Here is a 24,061-nt window from a genome sequence, read left to right on the forward strand (position 1 = left end):
AAGCAAGAACATACACAGTAAGAAGCCATCTGCCTAACAATACAAGCTGTCCATCAAACATACCGTGGAAAAGCAAGTATGGCGTTCTGTACTTACTATTTATATTTACAATGTGCTTTGTATTCGTTCACACCTTGAAATGGTTTGATTATGAAAGCAAGCAAACCCTTGAGCCATCCACACCCATTGCAGTTGTATCAAGCAATCACTTACCAGTAATAGGTATTTCTTTTTTATTATAGCTTGTCTCTCATTAAACTATGGCAGATGGTAAGAAATAATATGCATCAAACTTTCAAAAGGTGAAGAGTGTGTGTGTGTGTGTGTGTGTGTCAACATTGTGCCCACCATTTGTAAATATTATAATCTAGTAATGTCAGGTGGCAGGGGTCAAATACAGGGAGTGAAAGGCTATTTACAATTTGTACAGAAATCAGATGGCAGTTATAAGAGTCGAGGGGCATGAAAGGGAAGCTGTGGTTGAGAAAGGAGTGTGACAGGGTTGTAGCCTTGTTTGCTTTAAAGAACAATTTGGAGCAGGAATTAAAAGCTATGGAGAAGGAATAAAAACTTTGAGGTTTGCCGACGACATTGTAATTCTGTCAGCAAAGGGCCTGGAAGAGCATTTGAACAGAATAGACAGTGTCTTGAAGGAGGATATAAGATGAACATCAACAAAAACAAAATGTGGATAAAGGAATGTAGTTGAATTAAATCAGGTGATGCTGAGGGAATTATATTAGGAAATGAGACACTTACAGCAGTAGATGAGTTTTGCTATTTGGGGAGCAAAATAACTGATGATGGTTGAAGTAGAGAGGATGTAAAATGTAGGCTGTCAATGGCAAAAAAAAAAAGTGTTTTTGAAGACGAGAAATTTGCTTATATCGAGTATGGATTTGTATGTTAGGAAGTCTTTTCTGAAAGTATTTGTCTGGAGTGTAGCCATGTATAGAAGTGAAACATGGACCATAAATAGTTTAAACAAGCAGAGGATAGAAGCTTTCGAAATGAGGTGCTACGGAAGAATGCTGAAGATTAGATGGGTAGATCACATAACTAATGAGGAGGTATTGAATAGAATTGGGGAGAAGAGGAATTTGTGGCACAACTTGACTAGAAGAAAGGATCGGTCGGTAGGACACATTCTGAGGCATCAAGGGACCACAAATTCTGTACTGGAGGGAAGCATGCAGGGAAAAATTGTAGAGGGAGACCAAGAGATGAATACACTAAGCAGATTCAGAAGGATGTAGGTTGCAGTAGTTACTTGGAGATGAAGAAGCTTGCACAGGATAGAGTAGCATGGAGAGCTGCATCAAACCAGTGTCTGGACTGAAGACCGCAGCAACAACAACAACAACAACAACAACAGTAACGTCATTCATTTTAAAATTTTGTAAAAAATATTTATTGTTTATAATTCTGCTACTAGATTCAATAATTGTTTTAAATTTTATCATACAAATTTTAAAAAATTCAGCAGCAGTAGTAGTAGATGCAGCTTTTCACAACAAGTGTAATATTCATTAGGCCTATTTTCAATTCTGGACCCTACTTAAACATCAGCATATCTTTAAAAAGTTTGTCATTATAAAAGTGACAAACAATCAACAACATTTGTATTTAACTTTTTTTTGGTGGTCATAAAGTACCCCCCCCCCCCCCCCCCCAACCCCCTGTGGTAGTACTGTGTTATAACTAAAGTGCAGCTACTCATGGAGGTCCAGTGTAGCCCATAAATATCGTATGCAGCAAGACTTGGTAGATACACTAACATGTTAATGCATCCAGTACTGTACAGTATTTCCTTGACATCTCCGACAGTTAATAATGAAATCTACATTACGCCTTTCTCACTTGCTTGACCTATTCCAACATACCATTCCTAATACATTACACGTGGAAAAATTTCTATATGTCTATCTTGCATTCACAGTGCCAGTTTTGCATCTGACTGCTAAAACAGTAACTAACGTTTTTCCAGCATATATCGGTTCCACATTAACACATTAGAATATCTACCAATCTGCACTGCCATATGATAAATACAGCCCACACTGGACCTCTGTGAGTAACTGCACTTTAATTATAACCACCCAGTATACGTTGGTATTACCAGGATTAATGACCAGCAGGGAATTAAGATAACTGTGTTCAAATAAGACAAAACATGTAATCTGAAACACAAAACATATGATCTGACATACAAAACACTTTCATTTAGTTTATTCTTTCTTTTTACAATTTGGAACGAGTAACACCAGTAAAAATACTAATGATATGAAAATTTAATAATATCCCTATAGATTAACTACCTTTTTTTGGACTCAACGATTTTGAGATTTTAATATTTTTTAAGTAAAGAAATTAACAATATGATGTGGCTGTTAATTATCACTGTTCTACAAAAAAAACCTTTTTTCTATTTCTGATAAAAAATATTGTGATCCTAGTTGTATTTTGAGTGCTGGATTGAAAACTGTTTTTGGTTTTTTTCTGTCAGGGATAGTTTATGAGTAATCACAATTTTATTTCTCTTTTCAGTTCCTGATATAGTGCAGCAAACGTGAGGTGAAATTCGACAAACAAATGCACATCTTTATGATGTTATAAGTTCATCACATTAATGGAGGGTGGGATCTAACATATAACACAGTAACCTTTGTGTATACACATTAAAGCATTTATTTGACATGAGAAATTACAGAAAATTGACAAACAATGAGCCACTGCATTGTAATGCACATCACTTTTTTCTCTTGTATTGTGAATCTTTCTTCTCTCGAATGATATTCCAGCAATAATCTGCTAACGTAGAAGGTACCCACTTCCCTTCATAGCGCCTTTCTATTGTAGAAATGTCTTTATGGAATCTTTTCCCCATGTTCATCCGATACGTCACTACAACTCTCTGTGAAGTAGTCCAGATGAGAGTCCATCATATGTACCTTCAAAGACATATTGCACCCCAAATCCTGATATGCTTTGATCATATCCTTCACCATTGCTTTGTAGTTAGTAGCTCTTCTTCTTCCAAGAAAGTTTTCCGACACCATCTTGAAACAGTCCCATACGGTTTTTTCTTTATCAGTTAAACATGCTTCAAAATTTGCATCTTTCTGCAGCTCCCTGATTTGTGGGCCCACACATACATCTTCCTTTATTTTTGCAGCTGAAAGATGGGGGAATTTGGTAGCTAGATATGCAAACCCACAGCCTGTTGGATCCATGGCCTTCATGAATTGTTTCATCAGGCGAAGTTTGATGTGAAGTGGTGGAAGTAGTATATATTCAGGAGCTACCAGACTTTCACGTTGTACATTCTTTTCGCCAACTTTCCATCTTCGCCTAGGCCATTTCGTTTTCACGTAGTCAGAATTTCGGTCTTGACTATCTCACTCGCGAAGAAAACAGGCATACTTTGTGTAGCCTTGTTGCATTCCCAGTACCATAGCAATTACCTTGAAATCTGCACATATTTTCCATTTGTGTTCATTGTATTTTAATGAATTTAGCTCCTTTGTACGAATTCGTAATTCTCTTTTGTCAAACTAGCGTAAGCTACTGGAACAGAGGGTATTTTATTTCCGTTGTGGAGCAAAACACCCTTCAGACTTGTTTTCGGTGCATCTATGAAAAGTCTCCACTCCTGTGAAATATAAGTGAAGTTCAGCACTTTCATCAGGCCAGCAACGTCTTTGCAAAATGTCAGTGCTTTGTCAGTTGAAAAATAAGAAATAAAGGCATGTTCTCTGTGCCTGAACACACTGATTTTGGTACTTTGGTGCAGTAGATTATACTCTTGTAATCTTGAACCAAGCAGCTGCGCCTTTTGTTTACTTAGTCCTAGATCACGTACTAAATCATTTAAATCTGCCTGTGTTAACAAATGTGGCGATGACTCACTTGTGCAGTGATATAAAGAATCATCATCTGTGATTTCTTCAGTACTACTTACTTCACTGTCACTCGGAATTTGACCTCGGGCTCTTGAAGGTACTGGAAGGTTGTCTGAATGCTGCACTGGCATTCTCGCTGAAGGCAGATCTGGGTAAACAATGTGCCTCTTCGACTTTTTGTTTGTAAAACCCTGAATTTTTGTTAGACAGAAATAACAATCAGTAACATGGTCCTTAGGCTCCCTCCACACCTTGGGAACAGCAAACAACGCCACATTCTCTTTACCTTTCCACCACTGAATTAGTTTGCAGTAACATGTAGCACAACAGAAATGTGGTGCCCATTCTTTATCTTGGTCTCCTACCTCTACTCCCAAGTAATGTTTGTATGCTTTCTTTATGACTGAAGAAATTTTCTTCCTATTTCTGGCAAAAGTGAACTTCCCACAGATGTAGCAGAAGTTGTCCGGCTTATATCAACATCCACAACGACGTGGCATTTGTGCAAATTTAAAAATACCACTCTGGTAATACACCTGTATTAAATTAATAGTAGGGAACTAGAGGAACGCTGATGTGTAAAAACAAGCAGTCGTTTTACCTTCAGCACCAGGCTCAATCAGTTTACACACAGGAACTAAAAGATTCAACAGTGCTCGGAAATATGACAGACAGTTACTTGTCAACCAAAACACCCACTCGTTAAGACTGACACAAATTGCGGCTAACACCACTGTTGTAAACTCGATGCACCTGCCCCTAGGAGACGTGAAGCTTTACTGCCGAGGCAGCGACCGGCTGTCGCCGTTCGAGTTAATGAGATGTTTCAGGTGGTCTTAATGACATAGGTGTGGCGGGGGATAACCTAATGATGTCTGATTCTTCCCACCTGCTGTTGCACAAGAAATTATCACGTTCTATCACTACTGGATACGGCAACATACCCGTATTTCTCTACAACGTCTCTGTGTATGCCTTAAATTGTGAATATACATATATATATATACATATTACATAAAAAGTATCCCTGACAACGATATTTTGTTTACATATTTGAATTTCCCATGGTAAAATGGTCTAGAGGCACAAACTTTAATATCAGAAATAGAACCTATGTCGAACAGTGTTATTGGAACTTAAATATTTCAGCCACAATCTACACAGGAAGGAGTCTCTCATGCCATGCAGGCATTCATATTGTGTCTTTAAAAAACACTTTCAGGTTTATCTTGCAAGATAGGGTGATAGCTTTTTTGCTGGCACAACTCAGTAGAAAATTATACGATCACTGCAAAGCACCAAATGATCATTTTCAATTAGCAGAAAATGTACAGTCACTGAAGGAAGCTGTGAGTACTGGCTGTCGACAGTAGGTCATTCCCTTACTGTCCGCACCTGTTTTTTTTTTTTTATCAGTCTACTGACTGGTTTGATGCGGCCCGCCACGAATTCCTTTCCTGTGCTAACCTCTTCATCTCAGAGTAGCACTTGCAACCTACGTCCTCAATTATTTGCTTGACGTATTCCAATCTCTGTCTTCCTCTACAGTTTTTGCCCTCTACAGCTCCCTCTAGTACCATTGAAGTCATTCCCTCATGTCTTAGCAGATGTCCTATCATCCCGTCCCTTCTCCTTATCAGTGTTTTCCACATATTCCTTTCCTCTCCGATTCTGCGTAGAACCTCCTCATTCCTTACTTTATCAGTCCACCTAATTTTCAACATTCATCTATAGCACCACATCTCAAATGCTTCGATTCTCTTCTGTTCCGGTTTTCCCACAGTCCATGTTTCACTACCATACAATGCTGTACTCCAGACGTACATCCTCAGAAATTTCTTCCTCAAATTAAGGCTGGTATTTGATATTAGTAGACTTCTCTTGGCCAGAAATGCCTTTTTTGCCATAGCGACTTTGCTTTTGATGTCCTCCTTGCTCCGTCCGTCATTGGTTATTTTACTGCCTAGGTAGCAGAATTCCTTAACTTCATTGACTTCGTGACCATCAATCCTGATGTTAAGTTTCTCGCTGTTCTCATTTCTACTACTTCTCATTACCTTCGTCTTTCTCCGATTTACTCTCAACCCATACTGTGTACTCATTAGACTGTTCATTCCGTTCAGCAGATCATTTAATTCTTCTTCACTTTCACTCAGGATAGCAATGTCATCAGCGAATCGTATCACTGATATCCTTTCACCTTGTATTTTAATTCCACTCCTGAACCTTTCTTTTATTTCCATCATTGCTTCCTCGATGTACAGATTGAAGAGTAGGGGCGAAAAGCTACAGCCTTGTCTTACACCCTTCTCAATACGAGCACTTCGTTCTTGGTCGTCCACTCTTATTATTCCCTCTTGGTTGTTGTACATATTGTATATGACCCGTCTCTCCCTATAGCTTACCCCTACTTTTTTCATAATGTTGAACAGCTTGCACCATTTTATATTGTCGAACGCTTTTTCCAGGTCGACAAATCCTATGAAAGTGTCTTGATTTTTCTTTAGCCTTGCTTCCATTATTAAACGTAACGTCAGAATTGCCTCTCTCGTCCCTTTACTTTTCCTAAAGCCAAACTGATTGTCACCTAGCGCATTCTCAATTTTCTTTTCCATTCTTCTGTATATTATTCTTGTAAGCAGCTTCAATGCATGAGCTGTTAAGCTGATTGTGCGATAATTCTCGCACTTGTCAGCTCTTGCCGTCTTCGGAATTGTGTGGATGATGCTTTTCCAAAAGTCAGATGGTATATCGCCAGACTCATATATTCTACACACCAACGTGAATAGTCGTTTTGTTGCCACTTTCCCCAATGATTTTAGAAATTCTGATGGAATGTTATCTATCCCTTCTGCCTTATTTGACCGTAAGTCGTCCAAAGCTCTTTTAAATTGACTCCTGTTTCTTCTTCTATCACATCAGACAAATCTTCACCCTCATAGAGGCTTTCAATGTATTCTTTCCACCTATCTGCTCTCTCCTCTGCATTTAACAGTGGAATTCCCGTTGCACTCTTAATGTTACCACCGTTGCTTTTAATGTCACCAAAGGTTGTTTTGACTTTCCTGTATGCTGAGTCTGTCCTTCCGACAATCATATCTTTTTCGATGTCTTCACATTTTTCCTGCAGCCATTTCGTCTTAGCTTCCATGCACTTCCTATTTATTTCATTCCTCAGCGACTTGTATTTCTGTATTCCCGATTTTCCCGGAACATGTTTGTACTTCCTCCTTTCATCAATCAACTGAAGTATTTCTTCTGTTACCCATGGTTTCTTCGCAGCTACCTTCTTTGTACCTATGTTTTCCTTCCCAACTTCTGTGATGGCCCTTTATAGAGATGTCCATTCCTCTTCAACTGTACTGCCTACTGCGCTATTCCTTATTGCTGTATCTGTAGCGTTAGAGAACTTCAAACGTATCTCGTCATTCCTTAGTACTTCCGTATCCCACTTCTTTGCGTATTGATTCTTCCTGACTAATGTCTTGAACTTCAGCCTACTCTTCATCACTACTATATTGTGATCTGAGTCTATATCTGCTCCTGGGTATGCCTTACAATCCAGTATCTGATTTTGGAATCTCTGTCTGACCATGATGTAATCTAATTGAAATCTTCCCGTATCTCCCGGCCTTTTCCAAGTATACCTCCTCCTCTTGTGATTCTTGAACAGGGTATTCGCTATTACTTGCTGAAACTTGTTACAGAACTCAATTAGTCTTTCTCCTCTTTCATTCCTTGTCCCAAGCCCATATTCTCCTGTAACCTTTTCTTCTACTCCTTCCCCTACAACTGCATTCCAGTCGCCCATGACTATTAGATTTTCGTCCCCCTTTACATACTGCATTACCCTTTCAATATCCTCATACACTTTCTCTATCTGTTCATCTTCAGCTTGCGACGTCGGCATGTATACCTGAACTATCGTTGTCGGTGTTGGTCTGCTGTCGATTCTGATTAGAATAACCCAGTCACTGAACTGTTCACAGTAACACACCCTCTGCCCTACCTTCCTATTCATAACGAATCCCGCACCTGTGAATGAAAATTGCCCTATGGACAGCTGAGCAGAGTCACCACAGCCTACATGTCATTCCATACTCTGCCTCTCACGTAATGCAACTCTGGTATATTTTCACTGTGGACTGTATGAGACAGTCTTGGAACTATGTTGTAACAATTGAGTGACTCAATGTGAGCGACTTAACGGTTGTCTTTCCTAATCATATCCACATTAAATACACATGGTGAATTAAGTGTTTTGCACACGACTGAGTGATTTTTATTATTATTGTCAATCAATATATTCCACTTATGGTGAGCAACTTGGCAGATTACTCGCTGTACAGTAGTAGGCACTTACATTGAGGACATAGAATGTTCGAAACTGGAACAGATCAAAATGTACAAACATTATTTCATTAATCATTCAGAATCACTCAGATAATGGTCCAGCAATGAACACACATAATCCAAGCTAGTTGTTGTTAACCCAAATTGCCAGTGCAGCTGAGACAGAAAAATAGAGAAATAAGACACACTAAAAAGAACATTAGAAAACAGTGTGTCCTTACTGCACTGAATGAGTACATGTGATCTACCAATATGTTGCACATATCGTTAACAGTTCTATATCCACCTGGTTAGCCGAGAGCTCTAATGCACTGCTTCCTGGACTTGGGCAGGCGCGCCAGCCCCAGATCGAATCCGCCCGTCGGATTAACAATGAGGGCCAGTGTGCTGGCCAGCCCAGATGTGGTTTTTAGGCAGTTTTCCACATCCCTAGGTGAATACCGGGCTGTTCCCCTTGTCCTGCCTCAGTTACATGACTCGCAGACACTTGAAAATGTTCGCACTATTTCATGACTTACACTAGATGCAGACAGCTGGGATACACTAATTCCTTCCTGGGGGGTACGGCGTGACGACAGAAAGGGCATCTGGCCACCCTCTGACACTAAAATTGCCAAACCCATAGCAACAGGGCCGACCCCCGTTGAAGAGGGACGAAGGCCCAAGACAATGATGATGATCATTAGCAATTCTATACATAATAATGGTTCAAGAGCCACTCTGGACTTACATTTACCACAGGAAACAAACAAAAAAAACTCAAAACAGTATTTTCTATCAGTCAATAAAACTGTATAGTAAATTACCAGAGGAGATAAAAAAAGAGACTGCTGACGTATATCTATTTAAAAAAGCAGTTAAATCATAATACATACTACACAATTAAAGATTATTTAGGGACCTCAGAGTAGGAATTAAAAACAAAATGGGAGTGCTGCAACACCCTGTCATCTACTAATGATAGCAGTTCGCGCATGTCGAGGCATGGATGAGGATTGCACTGTTGATGACTCCCAGTGACAGATGCGGTACACACATGCACATGCTTTCTGCTTGAAGAAAGCATATATACTGCAAATTAAGTTTCTCCCTTGCTCATCATGCTCATCACTCAGCACCACCATTAGCAATGACAACTCTTAAAAAATGGAATAAAAATTCACTAAACAATTTGCTACGATCATGTTTAATGCACACATTAACTACGGCATTCAGAGCAGAGGGCTCAGTACACTACTGAACGCTCACTCATCGGGTAGCAGAGAATTCGCAATGTAGGTGTGCTGAACAAGCCCAAACTCAACTGCCAGCATTCGTGACTCCAAATATAACACATGATAACAAAGAAACCTTTTTACAACAAAATCATTCACCCGATGTATAGAGCATAACAGGGCCATTCCATGACAATTCAACCAATTTGAGAAAATGTTCCAGCTGATAGTCTCAGATTTGGCTGAAAGTTAGCTCACCAATGCTACCAAGTGTGGAACACTCATGTACAAAATTTTAAGTTCCCCTGTCATTTAGTTACTGAATTATGACTTGTGAAAGACGGTGGTGTGACCCGGAAATTGCAACCCGCATCTGGCAATCTATCTTCAGACCCAACTTCAGGTCTTAATAACTTTGGAACTATTCCGCACCATCCAGTGAAATTTTTACAACCCCATAACATCCACTTAGAGAACACACTCTATGAGTCAAAACACCAACAACATATTTCTGAGGGAAAATAAAAAATTCCAGAATGTGATTAAAAAAATGTAATTCGTTAAAAGGTACATATTGTAGGTGCCCCCTATGCCAAATATAATTCACTCAAAAAGGGTATAATTTTTTTGTGGTAAGCTTAACGTGGCCTAAACACACACAGAACTCATCATGCCCATATCAGTCACAAAAACTGAGTTACATGCACACGGAAATACAAAAATTTGAAAAATTACCTGAAAAACATGGATTTTCTAAGTGTGGTAGCACAAAAGGGACAAGTGGTATCCAAGCCAAATTTCAAACACTGCATAAGTAGACCACAATATAATATGTGGCAAAATTTCAACTTGTTATTGCAGGGCATTTGTGTACAATAAAAGTTGACATAGATGTATTTGGTTACGTTTCTTTTAACACGATTTAGCAAGTAAAAGTGATAATGCAGACAGCTTTTTTCATATAAAATTGCAGCAATTGTTGGGAACCATCAGGCAACAGAAAGTTAAACAATCGTAGTTTTCAGGGACAGAATGAGTCATTGTTAGGCAGGAACAACAAAGGAAAGAAGCAACAATTACAGGTTACTCATGGTTTTAAGATTCTAGTTCAGACTGGTCAGTACTGTTGTGGAAATTAAGTATGGAGGCAGAAGAGTGTACTAGTAGTGCTTTTGTTCAAACAAGTTGCAGTATTGGTAGAGCACAAGCATCTGAATGTCATAAAACAACATATGGAACAAAATGTGGCATTCACTTTGTACTGTATGATCTGGATGAATCGGACGAAGATTTGTTGCTATGGAGATCTGGGATACACCCTGTGGGCACAAGAAGTACAGTTCCAGGAAACTTTAGCGTTTGTTATCATCATATGAAAGTGTTTCTGGATAAGTATTCTTTCCTACAATGAAGTTGTTTTGATCCATTTCGGATTCATAACAAGACAGTGAAGTGTAGCTTCAGAGAAATTGTTATAAAATCGGTATTGAAAGTGAATCAGTGCATGGGATTTAACATGTAACCAGGACAAAAGTTACGTTCGAGGTGTGTTACACTGCTAAAAAATGAAGAATATTCTGATAATTTACATGACAGTGACGAAGAGTATCAGCCACCTACAACCACAGCGGATCAGCAATTAAATACTTCAGTGACTGCTCTTGGTTTGTCTCCCATGAAGACACATAAAGTTGATAGCTGACACACTAATGGTGGAAGAGGAAGAACTATCTGCTCCAAAGGAACATAAATCATGCCAGACATGCTCTGATTTGGACAAAATTGTGCATGATTTGAAAGAAAAATGTGCCATATCCCCACACCAGAAAAAAGTAGCTATTCTTACTCTTGCACCTTCCAGCTGGTCTATTGACTACACTGCAAAGGAATTCAATGTTTCTACATATATGGTAAAGCAAGCTACGAAAATAAAAGCAACCCAAGGAGTGCTTCCACAACTTCAGCAGGCCCAGGGTAAGCAATTGAGTCCAGAAATAAAGGAGCTAGTGTCGGAGTTTTATGAAAATAACGACTACAGCCGAATAATGCCTGGAAAAAAAGACTATGTAACGGTGAAAATGGGAAATGTACATGTACAGATGCAAAAAAGACTGTTGCTATGCAACATATCAGAACTATATGTAGAATTCAAGGAAAGGTATCCCAGTACCAAAGTAGGTTTATCATCTTTTTTTCAATCTTCGGCCAAAATGGGTTGTGCCTGTAAGTGCAAGGGGCACACACAATGTTTGTGTATGTGAGACCCATCAAAATGCCAAGCTGATGTTAGCTGCTATAAAGGATTCTGGTCTGGATTACAAAGGTGTAATGAAGCTGTTTGTGTGTGACATCAGTTCCTACCAGTGCATGATACACAGGTGTGAAAAGTGGCCTGGTAAGGCAAATCTTGCCGAACACATGAATAACAAACTGTATGGTGAACTTCTTATGGATGATGATGAACTTGTTTCTTATAAACAATGGACACACATGGATCGCACAAGTCTTGAAACAAAGAAAAGTACAGTGGAAGATTTTGTTGAAATGTGTTGTCAAAAAACGGACAAATTGACCACACACAGCTTCACAGCAACAGCACAAGCGGCTTATGTCCAGTTTTGTAAGGATAATTTGAAACAAGATGAAATTATAGTAATACTAGACTTTTCTGAAAATTATGCATTTATAGTTCAAGATGCCATCCAAGGATATCATTGGGAAAACAGTCAAGCAACTCTCCAGCCATTTGAGATTTACAATAGAGGTGAATGAGGTGATGTGTTTGTCATGAGCCTGTGTGTTTTTAGTGACTGTTTAATTCATGATGCCACTGCAGTTCATGCCCACATTCGCACTGTCATGGCATATGTGACAAACAAGCTGCCGCACATACATTTTGCAAAATACTTCAGTGATGCGGCAGCTAGTCAGTACAAAAACTGTAAAAATATCAAAAATTTATGCATGCATTACCATGATTTTCAGATTCACGCAGAATGGAATTTTTTCACGACAATTCATGGTAAAAATGTATGTGGTGGTATTGGAGCTACCATTAAGTGCATGGCATCACGAGCTAGTCTGCAGCACCCTACAGGAGGTCACATTCTAACACCTCTTCAATTATTTGCCTGGGTACAGAAAAATATCTCTGGCATACAATCATTCTATGTTTTGAAAGATGAGGTGAAATCAGTCAAAGAGTTGCTAAAAAGCAGACTAGATCACGTTAAAACTGTTGCAGGCACAAGGAGCCATCATCACTTCTCTCCAGTGGACTCTGACAATATGCAGATGAGCAGACTGACCGGTTATAACTATAGGTTCATGCACAACAGTGTGTCTGAGTCAGGATTCAGAAGCAAAAGCAGCAACATACAACCACGTTGCTATGTTATTGCTCTTTATAATGACAAATGGTACTTAGGATGTGTTGCAGAGTGCTGTGAAGCAGAAGGTGATGTATTTGTGAACTTCCTGGCACCAGCAGGCCCAGCAAGATCATTTCATTGGCCACATTTGGCAGACAGATGTTGGATTCCTTTTGAACATATTCTTATGACAGTTCCAGTTCCTGCCACAGTGTCAGGAAGACAGTACAATTTGCCACTCAATGTACAGAGTACAGTAGCTAAAGTGTGGGAGAACTTCTGTTCGAAGCACAATCGACTGGTTTTTAGCAGTTAAAGTTCAGTAAACATTAATGATAGGTTGTGTTAATATGTCTATATGTTGTTGCTTAGTGATTAAACAGTTGTGGGAGAGGATAAGAAGAGGCAGAACAGTTTACGATATGTTTTACAAAACTGTGTTGTGGAACAATGGCCACATCACCAAATACATCTGTCAACTTCCATTGTACACAGATGTCTTGCAATAACAGGCTGAAATTTTGAGATATATATCATTATGGTCTACTTATGCAGTGGGTGAAATTTGCCTTGGATACCACTTGTCCCTTTTGAGCTACCATACATCGGAAATCCATGTTTTCCAGGTAATTTTTCAAATTTTTGTATTTTCGTATTTTTGTGACTGATATGGGCATGATGAGTTCTGTGTGTGTTTAGGCCACATTAAGCTTACCACAAAAAATTTATACCCTTTTTGAGTGACTTATATTTGGCATAGAGGGCACCTACAATATGTACCTTTTAGCGTATTACATTTTTTAAATCCCATTTTGGAATTTTTTATTTTCCCTCAGAGATATGTTGTTGGTGTTTTAATTCATGGAGTGTGTTCTCTACATGGATGTTACTGGGTTGTAAAAATTTCACTGGACTGTGTGGAATAACTCCAAAGTTATTAAGACCTGAAGTTGGGTCTGAAGATAGATTGCCAGATGTGGGTTGCAATTTCCCAGTTACGCCACCTTCTTTCACAAGCCATAATTCTGGAACTAATTGGCTGGGGAAACTAATACTTTGTACACGAGTGTTCCACACATGGTAGAATTAGTGTACTGAATTTCAGTCAGATCTGAGACTATGAGTTGGAGTCCCTGGTTGAACTGACATGGAATGACCCAATAGTAATGCCTTGTGATTTTCCGATCTCATGCGCTATGGGGGGGATGCTGACTCAATTTTTCAGAAGGAATGAAGGGAGGACACAAAGACATGCATGTGGCAAAGTTGGACATTTAGGGCCTGGAGTCAATTTTCTGGACAGACTGGGGTGCAAGAAGCATAACAGCACATTTGTGGTCCAGGCGTTACCAGTGTGCACAGTGATAAGTTATGTTTTGTACAGGGATAAGTCAATTATTATCTGCAGTTTAGTTATATTTTTGTTTATTTGTCATTTTCAGTCGATGACACATGCTTTGTTTATCTGTTGTTATATCTTCGCAATTTTCAAGCTGCTAGGTTAGTTTCGTTATTGCTGCCATGCTGTTAATCATGGCTGCTACGCTATCTATTTGCACCAAAAAAGAGCAACATTCAGTGATCCGTGTTTAGTGGTCGGAAGACGTATCGGGGGCCAAAATTCATCGAAGACTTTCAGTGCAGTACGGGAGCACTGTTTCGCCACAACAGAGTGTCTACTAATGGATTGAAAAATTCTGAAATAGTTGCACAAGTGTTATGCACAATGAAGGAGCTGGATGACTGTTTACCACTACAAATGAAGAAACCACTGAGCATTCACATGAAATGATTCTCTTAGAGAGACAATTAACTATTGATGAAGTGGCACATCATTTGCAAATTAGTCACAGTTCTGCCTACATATAATCCAAAACAGACTTGGGTTTCATAAAGTTTGAGCAAGATGGGTCCAAAAACACCTCTCGCAGTTGCATTAACAAACACGCTTGGACATCTGTAAAAAACATGTGGATCGCTATGGTAACGAAGGGGACAACTTCGTAGCCAGGATTATTACTGGTGACAAAACATGGATCCATCATTAAAAGCTTGAGAGTAAACGGAAGAGTATGGAATGGAAATATCCATATCCCCACGCAAGAAAAAGTTCAAGACCCAACCGTCCGCAGGAAAACTGATGCCTATAGTTTTCTGGGACTCACAAGGTCCATACTGGAACATTATGGGGAAAGGTGCACAGCAATAAATAGTGTATGTTACAGTGAGATGCTTATTCCCAGGCTAAACCCTGCAATTTAAAACAAACGCCAAGGATTGCTGTCAAAAGGTGTTGTGCTGTTGCATGACAATGCCCATCCACATACTGCTGCCCACACTGCTGAAACGCTCCAGAAACTCAAATTTGAAGTACTGGATCATCCTCCTTATAGTCCCGATCTTGTCCCCTTACTAACACTTGTTTGGTCCACTCAAACAGGCATTAAGGGGCCATCGATTTGCCTCAGACGAAGTAGTGAAAGAAGCGGTGCATTCCTGTCTCGCCAACTCAACCGAGAACCTTCTTTTATGAGGGCATCAGGAAGCTTGTACAACAATGGACCAAGTGTGTCGAAAGGCAAGGAGACTATGTTGAAAAATGATGTTCTTGTAAGTTTCCTATTTGATTACAATAAAATTTTATAACTACTTTGGGGATAATAACTGAATTACCCTCGTATTATAAGTTATCTGATGGAAACTTTGTATGATCAAAAGAACACTGTGAAATAGGGACCAACTGAATGAGGCAGTACAGTTGTTATAACATTGCCCTCATATTTGGGTGGATGGAGTTTGCTCTGTCTGGCCATTCTTCTTCATATTTTTAATAGTTTTCCTAAATCGTTTCAGGCAAATAACTGGACAGTTCCTTCAAGCAAGATCATGGCCGACCACCTTTCCTATCCTCATACACTAAAGAGCCAAAGAAACTGGTACACCTGGCTAATATCGTGTAGAGACCCCACAAGCATGCAGAAGTGGTGCAACGCGGCGTGGCATGGACTCGACTAATGTCTGAAGTAGTGATGGAGGGAATTGACACAATAAATCCAGCAGAGCTGTCCATAAACCCATAAGAGTATGAGGGGGTGGAGATCTCTTCTGAATAGCACATTGCAAGGCATCCCAGATATGCTCAATAATGCTCATGTCTGGGGCGTTTGGTGGCCAGTGGAAGTGTTTAAACTAGGAAGAGTGTTCCTGGAGCCACTCTGTAGCAATTACGGACATATGGGGGTGTCACATTGTCCTGCTGGAATTCCCCAGGTCCAGCGGAATGCACAATGGACATGAATGGATGCAGGTGACCAGACAGGATGCTTGCGTACATGTCATCTGCCAGAGTTGTGTCTAAACGTATCAGAGGTCCCATATCACTCCAACTACACACACCCCACACCATTACAGAGCCTCCACCAGCTTGAAGAGTCTCCTGCTGACCTGTAGGGTCCATGGGTTGATGAGGTTGTCTCCATACCCGTATGTGTCCATCCGCTCCATACAATTTGAAACAACACTCGTCAGACCAGGCAACAAGTTTCCTGTCATCAACAGTCTAATGTCGGTGTTGATGGGCCCAGGCGAGAGATAAAGCTTTGTGTCATGCAGTCTTCAGAGTGGGCCTTCGGCTCCAAAAGCCCATATCGATGATGTTTTATTGAATGGTTCACATGTTGACACTTGTTGCACTGATGATTATGATGTGTGGTTTGTGGGGCACTCAACTGCGCAGTTATCAGCGCCCATACAAATTCCCAACCTTTGCTCAGTCCAATCTTGGCAGTTTCATCAATGATGATGAAATGAGAGAACAACACCGACACCCTGTCAAGGCAGGTTAAAATTCCTGACCCCACCAGGAATCGAACCCAGCCCAGCACTGAAATCTGCAGAAATTTGCAGAAGGGTTGCACTTCTGTCATGTTGAACGATTCTCTTCAGTTGTCATTGGTCTCGTTCTTGCAGGATCTTTTTCTGGCTGCTGCAATGTCAGAGATTTGATATTTTACCAGATTCCTGATATTCATGGAACACTCGTAAAATGGTCATATGGAAAAATCCCCACTTCATTGCTACCTCGGAGATGCTGTGTCCCATCGCTTGTGTGCTGATTATAACACCACATTTAATCTCACTTAAATCTCGATAATCTGCAATTGCATCAGTAACTAATGTAACAACTGCACCAGCCACTTGTGGTCTTATATAGGTGTTGCCGACCGCAGCGCCGTATTCTGCCTGTTTACATATCTCTGTATCTGAATATGCATATCTACACCAGTTTCTTTGGCACTTCAATGTACATTCTGCATTTCTATATATTTGAGCGATTGATTTTCACCGTATCACGATGACAAATCCTACTGCAATACCCAGACAAATAAATAAGTAAAACAGAGATACATTTGCAATGACGAGTGTGGACCCTCAGGTGATTTCATTAACTAACGGTTATCAGTGTTTGTTACTGTGGAGGGAGAGATGTTGCGGTCTTGGCATCCCTCACTTATGTGCTGGAGAACCAGCAACATCAGGGCACGGATTTATTTGGTACTACAGGGCACAACCTGCAGAAAGAACACCAGTCTGTGCCTAGCAGAAGATACGATGACACTAGTTGCAAGCTCTGCTCCATATGTGGTTATGCAAATTGAAGTGTGCATGCATTATATGGGGTGATTCAGCTAAATTGTTTGACTGAAATATTTCTGAAACTCTTTAAGATATTGTTATTCTGTTTCCATCCAGATGATTTGTGAAACAGTTCTCACAAAATAACATATAGTCTCTTTTCATACCTATGTTAATTACAGAGATATTGGCATCAACCTTTTTTTTTTTTACTACAGTAATTTCTAATGCTAGTATCATAGTTCTAAAAAAGACTGAATCAATACTATTCCATTCTTGAAAATTCTATTACTAGTATCAGAGTAATTACAGTATTTAGAGGGTGATGAGGCATGCTGGCACTTGGAAAAGGTGAGAAAAGTGACAACATATTTTTAAAAATGTGATTAAAAGATGATAAAATATTTTTGAAAGGTAACAAACTGTTTCAATAAACAGATATGGCACAAATGAATTGTTTTCATTTTTGATAATCCCCTACCAAAATTACTGGTTGAGACCATAATAAATTTCTCTGTTATGATCCTGGATGAGGTACGGCCAATTTATCCTTCATACAAATTTATTGATATATGCAAGTACACTGGTAATTTGACATTGGTAATTCAATATTCATATCCGTAATTCACACACAAAATTTACATCACACTTTTCCAACTAATGACATTCTACACTTCAGTACTGGATTTCTATTTTTAAGGAATCTTGGGAAAAAAAATAATCATACTAGATTTTCTTCTCTCAAGTTTTCCTGAATGGTTTCCACCTCCCTTCCTTTCACACATTCTTCTACTTTCATTTGTGGACCCTCAAGCATATACTGGGCCATTAATAGTCAGTGCACTTTTTTTTCTTTTCTTTCAGAGCAGCTGTCTCATAGATGATTTTTTCGTGTTATTCATGTTTTTAATCTGCTCTTCAAGATAATTTTTGTTCTCTTCCTCTTTTTGCTTTTCTTCGTATTCCCCTTTCCTTTCACATTCTTACTTATAAGAAAAGCAATTTTGATGCGCTTGCTGTCCATAACTAATGAACTGCGAGTCAATGGACACAGAAAGAAAATGTAGTTATTGTCCCAAAGCCTCCCTCACAGTCAGAACACCATTTAAAAATATTTTGGCCATTGCTCTCTCTGTCAGCATTTCTGTGAGACAATTTAAGACATGTCTTTAAGTTTTGAAACATTTGGAAACTTTACCACTGTGGATGATGTCTCTTTTTAAGTTCTGTTGCCAGTAATTGCTTGTTACCTAAAACTATGACACCTTTGTCAAACTGCAGAACCTTCCACTCATCAAGTAAGTAATCTTGCCGAAGATTGAATAGGATTATTTTTGATTGACTGATTAATTAATTGAGAGGGTTTATGGGACTAAAGGGGCCAAATGGCGAGGTCATCAGTCCTGTGATTCTGAAGGTAGTCAGTGGAGAATGAGGGTCCATTAAAAGTGGATGGATCCAGGCAGGGGAACCAAATTATATAAAATAAATGAAGTTGAAAACACATACACACAGTGAAAGGCATAAAAGGTGAGACTAAATCTAAAAACCGGGAAAAAAGGGATGGTCTTTCCATGGGGAAGTGGTCATGGGGTCCCAGACCGAGAAGACATGAAGAGAGGTCCTAACCACAACCACCCTGCCCCTGCTCCAAAAGTAAAGTAAAACCTTGTATCTTGAAATAAAAACCACTTTCACAGACGAAACTGACAACCAGTTCAACCATCTGTGAATCATCTGCTAATATTAAATCTGAGGAATCAGGAAGACTATATTTAGCATGAAGGTCCAAAAGAAGGGGACATTCCACCAATATGTGGGATATCATCTGTTTGGCTCGACAACCACATTGTCGGGGTGGTTCGTTCTGTGGGAGAAAACAGTGGGTGAGCCTGGTATGACCAAAACGTAGACAGCATAGAACAGTGGACTCCTGAGAGGAGTCGAAGGAAGAGCACCAAACTGCAGTAGACTCCATGATTGTGCTGAGTTTATTACTATGAGCAGTTGCGGACCAGACGTCATTCCATTTTTGGACAAAGAGAGATTTGACGTAGATCCATATATCCACAGATGGAATCATTAAAGGAAATGGGGCGTAAGTATCTGCTTCTCTAGCCAAACGGTCAGCCAGTTCATCACCTTCTCACATGACTTGGGACCCAACTGAGCAGGCGGCATGGCCAAGAGCAGAGAGAAGGTCATGGATAGCAGAGACCAAAGGGTGACGATAATAGTATCGGTCGATAGCCTGCAGGCTGCTCATTGATTCTGAGCAAATTAAAACACAGTGGAGGGAGGCCTGAGGAACAAAATGTAGGGCTCTGTGAATGGCTAGAAGCTTTGCTGTCAACATTCTACATGGTCCCAGCAATAAGTGCTGTTCTAAGCCAGTAGGAGAATTGAAAGCATATCACCTTATTGATTGTCTTATTGTAGAAGATGGTGACGCCCTGGAACTCTACAAGGATGGCACGTACAAAATGCCTGAAAAACATAGGGGCAACAGAGATCTTAGGACCCAAGAGTAGATCGCTCCCAATCTGTGGTATAGGCACCATCCAGGAGGAAAAACACAGGGTGCATTTCAGTGGAGATGGAGGTCCTGACAGAGTGAAGTGAGACACACGCCAACTAGCAATCCCATCCATGGGCGGGTGTCTGGAGGGAGACACCCCTCGTTGGCCAAAGACAACAGGGTACACGGCATGGTCAGGAAATTGGAGAATAGTGATTGTGCAAGAAACCAGGAGTTGGCTCCATCGTATTTGTAGGGGGGGGGGGATCCCCACTTGTGTGAGGAGACTGTCAACGGGACTAGTGTGAAAGGCACCAATTGCCAGATGCACATTAGAATGGTGAACGGAGTCAAGCAGGTGCAAAGTGGAAGGAGCGGCTGAGCATTAAAACTGGTTACCATAATCTTTTCTGGATAAGACCAGAGCACAGTACAGATGGAGAAGAGTGGTACAGTCTGCATCCCAAGAGGTGTTGGCCAGGAGATCAGAGCATTAAGCTTCCTCATGCATGTAGTCCTTAGGTGGCGAATATGGGGCAGCGAAGTCAGCTTCTTATCAAAAACAAGGCTCAAGAGATGGGACTGTGCTACAACATCGAGTATCTAGTTGCCTAAATAAAGTTCGGGATCGGAGCGTAATGTGGGTCGATGACAAAAACGCATAACCCACATTTTGGAGGGAGAAAACTGGTCATGAGAGGTGGCCCATGCGGAGGCCAGTCAGACTGCACCTTGGAGCCAGCACTGAGCAGATGCTACTCAGTGGAAGCTGCATCAGATGCAAAAATCATCAATGGACAACGCTGGGGTAACCAGAGGCCCGACAGATGTTACATGTCCATTGATGGCTATGAGGAAAAGTGTGAGAATTAGCACTGAACCCTGTGGGATACCATTCTCATGAATCCAAGGGGCGTTGAGTGAAGTGCCAACTCGAACCCGGGAGAGCCGGTGAGGTAAAAACTAGCAGATATAAATCAGAAGGGGTCCATGGAAGCTGTAGTCCTGGAGGGTAACTAAAATGTGATGGTGCCAAACCATGTCGTACGCCTTACTTAGGTCAAAGAAGACCACAACAAGGTGCCGGCAGTTAGTAAAAGCCTGTTTCCAGTCTATGGTCAGTGGGAGATCGTGCTGCCTAGAAGCCACACTGATACAGGGACAAAAACCCTGAGATTTGAGTACTCAAAACAATCTGAAGTCTGAAGCTAACCAATCTCTCGAGTGGTTTACAAAGTATGTTCGTCAGGCTAATTGGACGGTAGTTGTTGAGAGACGTTGGGTTCTTCCCGGGCTTAAGGATGGGATAACTGTACAGGTTTCCCATTGTGACAGAAAAACACCCGTGAGCCAAATGTGGTTGATGACCATGAGGAGATGTTGCCTCTGTGAAATGCCCAAGTGTTGGATCATCTGGCTGCAGATGGAATCTGTGCCTCGGGCCATGTCTCATGAAGAGGTAAGAGCCTGCAAGAATTCCCATTCAGTGAAGGATTCATTATGGGCTCAGTGTGGTGTGGGATGAAACAGAGGGGGGTCTGCGTTTCTGCCAGAGAAAGGTAGCAGGATAGGAAGAGGGTGCCGATGCCGTCGCGAAGTGTGTCCTGAGGTGTTCTGCGAGGACCAATGGATCAGTGCACAGAGCACCTTTGAGATTAAGACCCTGGACCAGTTGGCTGTCGCTGGCGGCTCAGATAACTACGGAGCTTTGACCAAACCTGCGATGAAGAGGCATACATCCCCAGAAGGAAACATCGTGCTCCCAGCACTCCATTTTATGCTGCTTAATAAGGCAACAAGCCTTAGCATGGAGACACTTAAAAGTGAGGAGGTTAGTCAGTGAAGGGTGTCGTTTAAATCACTGCAGCGCCCGTCGGTGGTCCCGAGCAGCGACATTCTTGGTCCTCCACGGTACCAGTCGGCGACGAGGGGGACGTGTGGATAGGGGACAGCTGTGCCAGCAGCATGAAGAATAGTGGCCGAGACGCCATGCACAACTGCATCAATGAGATTTGAGAGGGAGGTCTCAAAGTGCACAGCAGACATATATAAAAGCCAATTGGCCCTGCAGAATGCCCAACATGGGGGCCTGTCTGCCTGGCAGCACCAGGGGAACAATACAGTCATCGGTAAGTGGTCACCGTCACAATCATCATCATGGGGTGATCAATGTAGGGAAGCCACGAAAGCAGTGGAGATCGTGAGATCAATAGCAGTACATGTGCCATGAGCGGCGCTGAAGTGGGTAGGGGAACCATCATTGAGGGGAGACAAATCAAGGTCCGTAATAAGTTGGTCAATTAGGAGACCCCTACCCACAGTGGGTGGTGGGCATTGAAGTCCCCAAGGAAGAGAGATGGGGGAGGGATGTTGCTGGATTAAGGTAGACAGTTCAACATAAAGAAGTGGCATATTTGGAGGGAGGTAGACATTGCAAATGGTGATTGCCACCGCTAGCCCCTAACTGCTATTGCTTCCAAGTTGTTACGTAGGGGGATCCAGTCACTAATGAAATTGGAGCGAACCAAACCACAGACCCCGCCACATGCTACCCTGGGGCCTGCACAGTTCTGACAGAATGCCCAATAAGCACAAAATGTTGGAGAGTGGTCAGTATGGAAATGTGTTTCTTGAAGAACAAGACAGAGCGCAGAATAGGAGGAGACAAGATGTTGTATTTCCGGTTTCCGATAGGTGATGACAGTATCCACTGCAATTCCACTGGATGATCATGTGGCGAGAGTCCAGCTTAGACATGAAGAAGCCAGAGGAGGTCATGTCACTCAGTCAGTGGTCGTCACCAACAAGGATGACATGACATCCATAAATAAGATGTCAGACTCTGCTTGTGAGGGGTGAGGTGGCACCTCTGGGGGCACCAGGCTGGGGGGAGGGGAGAGGAGGTGTGGGGTGCCTTGTCTTGGGACTGTGGTTTCTTCTTCTTCTTCTCCTTCTCCTCTTTCAGATTTGGAGGAGGGTGACTGCACAATCGGGAACCGAAAGAGAGTAGGTGACCTTTTGAGCACACAGATGGTGTGTCTTGTGTGCTGAATGGTGGTAGGTCTCTTCCGACCTGAGAGAAGACGGGGAGAGGGGTCTCAGGAGGGAGCCCGATCACCAGCAGGTGCCGAAGAAGAGGGGCACTTCTTCAGGCAGGGAGAGGGAGCGGCTCCCAGATGTGGGAACTGCAGGGGAAGGGAGGGGGGAGGGGGGGGGCATAGGGCTGGTGTAAGGAAAAGATAGGAGGGGGAAAGGGTGTAACAGAGGCAAAAGTGGAAGAAAGTGACACTGGACGGGTTTCCCTCATGGAGTGGGTGTCCACAGTCACCACACAGAGGGGTCTGCCGTACAGTGGGAAGAAATACGCCCAAAACGCAAGCAGCAAAAGCACCTCAAGGGTGGTGGGACGTATGCCTTCACATCACATCTGTAGCACATAACTTTGACCTTCTCTGGGAGGGTATCCCTCTTGAAAGCCAGAATGAGAGCACCAGTATCGGTGCGGTTGTCTTGGTGACCCTTCTGCACATGTTGAACAAAAAGAATGTTGCTTCACTTCAGATTAGCCCAGAGTTCCTCATCAGTTTGCAGGATGAGGTCCCTATGAAAAATCACTCCCTAGACCATATTCACGGATTGGTGGAGAGTAATAGACACTGGGATATTGCCAAGACGATCACAAGCACTAAAAGCTGCAGATTGGGTGGCAGAAGAGGCTGTGGTCAACAGGGAGCCTGACAGCATCTTACTAATAGACTCCACTTCACCAAACTTGTCCTCAATATTCTCCACAAAAAACAAAGGCTTTGTCTACTAAAGATGGGGCAGCAGAGGGGAAGACTGCGAGGTCATACCACCCACTACAATCAGGAGCTCTCCCCATGGGTGTCATCCACCCACAGCAAGGGCCGCATGGCATTGTGCCCATTGCTGGGAGTTCCAGTGTTCTAAGAAGACAAGCAACCACTCCTTGGCATACATGGGGAGGTAACGGATCAGGTATCAGTAGCGCAATGCCCGTGTAGTCAGGGACTCAGCCCGACAGGTACACAAAAGCCCCACCACAAA

General features: G+C 41.6%; 1 protein-coding gene across 1 annotated transcript in view; it reads right to left on the reverse strand.

The window, feature by feature from the left end:
• The window catches only part of LOC126210488 (uncharacterized), a 347,809-nt gene that overhangs the window by 40,838 nt on the left and 282,910 nt on the right, over nt 1-24,061 (reverse strand). The window lies entirely within an intron of this gene.

This window comes from Schistocerca nitens, chromosome 10 (genome assembly GCF_023898315.1).
Source record: "Schistocerca nitens isolate TAMUIC-IGC-003100 chromosome 10, iqSchNite1.1, whole genome shotgun sequence".
Classification (NCBI taxonomy): Eukaryota; Metazoa; Arthropoda; class Insecta; order Orthoptera; family Acrididae; genus Schistocerca; species Schistocerca nitens.